The sequence below is a fragment of the Aotus nancymaae genome, unplaced genomic scaffold, assembly GCF_030222135.1.
Source record: "Aotus nancymaae isolate 86718 unplaced genomic scaffold, 86718_ANA_hifiasm-v0.15.2.pri h1tg000003l, whole genome shotgun sequence".
Lineage (NCBI taxonomy): Eukaryota > Metazoa > Chordata > Mammalia > Primates > Aotidae > Aotus > Aotus nancymaae.
Window position 1 is genome coordinate 17,127,322 of NW_026988414.1, and position 5,790 is coordinate 17,133,111.

Here is a 5,790-nt window from a genome sequence, read left to right on the forward strand (position 1 = left end):
TCCCACTTCTTTTCTATTTTTGGATATTAGATACACAGAATTGAAATCATCATCACCCCAGATCTTGTCACATTGTCATCAAGGTTCATGCCCGGACTGCTTTTTATTAAGTCAGTTTGTTAATTAATTGCAATGTTGTAAGTACCTAGTAACCCATGACATAAAATGAAAGCTAGGGCCTGGAAGGGCATCAAATGACACCGCATGAAACTCCTTGCCAATCCACCCTCTGATCCCCCTGCTCAGAGTTTCCGTCACCCAGGGTCCTGTATTCATCATTGCTTTGTTCTCCATTTCAATGAGTGGTATGTATATACATATCAATATGTGTGTGTGTACCACAAATGCACACATGTTATTTTTAACTTTGTGTAAGCTTTGCTGTATATAATCTTTGGAAATTTGCACCTTCACTTCATATTATTGTGCTAAGATTCATCCGCATTGAGGCATGTCACTGTTGATCTTTCATCTGGATGGCTGAACGATGCCCTGTTGCGTGGCTCACCACATTCGCTGTCTCCCTGATGACAGACATCCGTGTGCATCCAGGTTTGTGCCACTCTGATGATGATGCTACAGTTAAGCTCCTTCTTCCTCATATGTATCTCCTGTTGAACAGGTGTGAGGGTTTCTTTTGGCTCTATACCTATAAGTGAAATAGTTGGCGCTAACCCTCTTGAGAATTTTGGTTAACCCAAAGAAGCTAGATTTAAGCAAAGCAGGAAGAAAGAAAATGATTAAGAAGAAAGATTTCCAAAAGCCTGACTTTGAGGGCATCTTCTGCATAGGAATATCATTGCTGTTTGTGATTCAATAAGTGCAGAAGACTCAATTGTCCTCCTTTTTCTAGTTTTCTAAAGTTAAAATGTTACTTTTACAATCATAAAAAATAACCTGTTTTAAAAGTTTAAACTATATTTTAGAAAGGTTTCCATTCAAAATGGTTGTACTTTTTTCTGTTGCCACTTAGAAAAGAGGGAGTTAACCACTGAAAAATTCTATTTCACCAAATAGCTCTTTTCCCAAGAGGACCAGAGAGGGAAGGTTCTTGCCAACCACCAGGGCCAGTCCAAAGTAGGGCTATGCCCAAGTAAGCCCCCTTGCAGAAAAGCTGTGGATATTGCACAAGCCCAAAAAATATCTAGAAATAATTGCTGAAAAACGAGCTCTTTTACTAACTCAAAAAGCAACAGAGTAAACATCTGCTGACCCAACCCAGCTGCCCTTGCTAATCCCTCATTTGCACATCATGGGGAAATTGCCATGGGACGTTCTAAAAAATGTATTGCTTATCAAACAAGGATGTAAGCAAAGCTGTGCAGAGATGGGTGGGAGGAACAACCAGGGAGCAAAGAGAAGACACAGGGAAGCACGAGATCCTGAAAATGTTAATGATAGAAGCATCCTTAGCAATCACAGAGTTCAACTCCCTGCCCCCATTTAAGACATGGAGAAAAAAAGGCCTGAAAAAGTACAAATAATTGAGAGCCATCTTGTCTCAGTAAGAGCAAAAGCTGTAAAAGACATTGACTCCAATCACTTCTCCAATAATCAAATTCCCTCTAAAATATTCTCAGTAAGTGGCTGTTCAGGTCCTGTCCTTACCCTTGAAACAGGGAACCCCCCCCTCTGGAAGCAGTATAATTTATCTTTGGACAGTATTGATGACGTCCAGTATTGACAAAGTCTTTAAATTGAGCTGAAATTTGCCTTTCAGTAACTTCTACTTATTGCGTAGTTCAACCCCCTGAATGCCATACAGAATGGTAACAACAATAACAGCCACGATGATAATAATACCAGTCCGTAAACACGACCCAAAAATCTCTAAAAACTGGAAGCTTTTATTACTCATTTGGCAGCAAAAACTTACCTAAAGGGCATGTGTTGTTGGGAATCTTACGTATCACATTCAGTATGAGCACGTTGGGCTGCAGAATCATTTCTGTGTTTGATTATTAAGTGTTATTTCAGACCCCACCTAAAGTGTTATGAAATATAAGGCACGTGTAGTAGATTGTTCAGGAGAACCATACATAATTATTATTATTACAGGTCAAAAATGACCAGACATACGCAATTTCAGATGGTTCAACTTAATGCTCTTTGAAACCTGGCCCCAAGGACTTGAGATATCGGATTTGAGGGCCTGTAACCATACAGAGAACCTCCACTTTGATCACTAACTGTGTGGTAGATGCTGTGTCAAGCATGACTCTCAAATTAGTATCTCCACACAAGTCTCTGCCTGGGAGCCCCAACTAACCATCCATCTACCTATTGATGGTCTCAGCTTGGTCATCTAAAAGTCCCCTTAGACAGCATTTATCTCAATCTGTGCTCTCAAGCATCTAGCCACAGCCTTCCCCGTCTCTATGAAAGACATCTTTATGTACCCCATGCTCAAACCAACAACCCTCAACTCAGTCTTTTCTCTTCTCTTCCTCTCTCACTCTACATCTAGCATAATAAGAAATGATGTCTGCTCTAGTTAAAATAGTAATATATCCAGGATCCACTATCTCCTGTGACCCTCAGTGTCACCAGCCTCAGCCAAGCCACCATCCTTCCTCTCCTGGATGATCACAGTGGTGTCCAGATGGATCTCCCAGACTCCACACTTCCCGCTTCAGGCTGTTCTTAGCACAACAGACAGGATGATCATTTCAAAGTAAAATCAGAGCCACCTCTCCGCCCTTCACTTTCCAAAGAACAGCTACTACCCCCACCCCCACCCTACCCCATTACCACCCCTCTTCCCATCAAATTCAGTGAAGAAGAAGTCAAGTCCTACCTGGACCCAAGAGGCCTTACCCGGTCAGTCTTCTCCATCACTCTGATCTTGTGGCCCCCACACTCCCCCTCACCCACTGCCCCAGCTGACCTGGCCACCCTGATGCTCTGTGAATACACCATGTACACTGGCTTCGACACCAGACTCTCTTTCTCCAGACACCCCCACAGCCTCCCCTACCCTCTTCAGGTCTTCACTCAAATGTCTCCTGTCAGTGAGATCTATTCTGATGAACCTATTTTAAATTGCAATTAAGATCATTTTCTATCTCTTTTTCCCTTTTTTTTCTAAACCACTTAAGGCTATCTAACATATGATAAATTAACTTATTTGTTTTAATTAGTGGCCATCTCTCCCAACTAGAATATAAGCATCATGAAAGGAGAAGGCTTTTCTGTTCTCTTCACTGCTTTATCCCCAGTACCTGGAACAGTATCTTGCACATAGTCAAGTGCTGTAACTCATCATTATTTATCTGTAAGTGATTTATCTTTTGCCTTTGAATCAACCCACTGAGATTCAAGCAGGAAGCAAGAAGTACCTCGTGGCAGCCAAAATTGATCTCTGTATTATCAAAGAGGATATACAGATGGCAAATAAGTATGTGAAAAGATGTTCAATATGATTAGCCATTAAGGGAATGCAAATTAAAACCACAGTGAGATATGACCACACACTTATCAGAGTGGCTAAAGCAAAATATAGTAAAGCACCAAATGCTGAAGAGAGGATACAGAGAGGATGCTGGGTCTTTCACACATTACTTGTGGGAAACAAAATGATACAACCACTCTGATTGTAGGTAACTGCCATACAGTTCCATCAACAATTAATTGTAGGTAACTGCCATATTTAGGCAACTGCTTAAATTTTATAGGTAACTGTCATGGTATGTGTTTGCCATGGCAGTTAATTTTACCGTGGCAAATTAAACATGTGTTTACCATACAGCCAACAATTTCACTTTGAGCATTTATACCAGAAAAAAAATAAAAACTTGTTCACACAAAATGATCTGTACACAAATAGTCACAACAGCTTTATTTATAATAACTCAAAACTGGAAATAACCCAAATGTTCTTCGGCGGGTGAATGGTTAAACAAACTGTGGTATATCCATACCACAGAACACTACTCAGTCATCAAAAGAAAAATTAAGTTACAATAGCAACGATTTAGGTTAGTCTCAAAGATGTTTCTTAATAGATTTGTTAAACCAAGAATGAGTAACCATGGGACATGAAAATCATCCTTTGCTAGAATTCTTTGAAAATATATTAGATGCTTATTTTAGTTGTTGGTAATGAGTCTATAACAGTTAGGAGCAATAGTCATGGGCAAGGGATATAACTTAGCACCTGCTCTCTCAGACCTGATGGTCTAATGAGGGAGACAGAAAAAATGGTCAAACACGGTCTAGTAGGAAGTCTTCAATGATTCAGAAGAATGGAAAGCTATAGGAACATAGAATATGAGCATCTTACCCAATCTTGGAGGCAGGAGGATGCAAGAATGGTTTCTACACACAATTAAGGAACAGGAGCATAGAAAACAAAGATTAAGTTACAATAGCAGAGATCTAGGTTAGTCTGAAAGACGTTTGTTTACAGATTTGTTAAACCAAGAACCAGTAGCCATGGGACATGAAAATCATCCTTTGCTAGAATGAGCGTAAGAGCATAGTGATATGAAGGAAGAGGGCTGGACACTTCCATTTTGCAACAGTACAGCTAGTCCATAGTGTATCCAGGGAACTGCAGCTTGGAAAAGCTGAGGCTGAACACTGGGGAGAGGCAACAGTGAGCAGGGATCAAGCCATGAAAGGCCTTTCCAAGTAGCCTGAAGAGACCGGGCTGTGAAATAACCAGAAGTAGCAATTAGATGGAGGCTCTAGTCAAACTGGTTTCAACCATATATCACAGGCCATTCCTTAAACTTTCCTATTTCTAGAACCCATCTTTTCCCAGCGTCCTCTACTCTTCTCTGAGATCAACCCTTTCTGAGCTCTAAAGCCTAGTTCCAATACCACCTTTTTCTCCAGGAAGCACCCTCAACCCCCTCACTGAAGGGCACTACCCACTCTGGGTAAATAGAGAGCAGGTATCTATGAATATGCGTGATCCAGCAGCGCCTGCAATGGAGTGTGATGACCATTTACCCTCTGTGCTTCATTTCTTTGTGTGTAAAATGAGAATGATGGCTTCACTGTCACAAAAGTTATTTCAGGATGGAATAATTTTACTGATATATTTAACTTAGAGCAATGATTGGCACAAAGTAAGCACTTAATAAAAATAATGTTTTATTACATGTTGTAGCCCCCACACTCCACTGCAGGCAAAGCACATCACATGATCTATTAACTTTACACTAATCAGGAAGTAGCAGTTAATTTTCTACCCTCACAGACAGTCACCTTGATCAGTGATCTCGTACTCTGATTAAACAATGGTCAATGCCAGCTGGAAATATACTTTCCTTTCACAGGCAGTCATGTGCTAGAGGTTACAACCCCAAGCCATGATTTAGAAGAAATAGGTCATCTTCCTAGCTCCTCTGTCTTTATCCTTGGACGACCTAGGACAACTGCCTTCACCTTTTAGAACTTTGCTATTCCCATCTGTACAATGAGAACGAGTATTTATGCGGTTCAAAAAGACAGAGGGCTAGGCAGCACTTTGCAAAGGGCTCCTGCAAATGTGATTTCCATTTCCCAGCCTGCAATCCACACACCTCCCATCCCTCACTTTCACTTCCAGAAGCACACTTCTCAGACTGGCACAGCTGTTAAGCCTCCAGTGCAGGGAACAGGTATATTTTAATTTGTCCCCACCCACTGACTTAATGAATTATTTCTCTCCTCCTTCAGGGACTTTCCTAACTTCCTTCTGTAAACGAAGGAAGGAGCACATGAGCATACTGTATATAACGATGCTTGGGAAAGCTTTCTTCTTCTCCTTCTTCTTTTTTTTTTTTTTTTTTCCTTAAACCA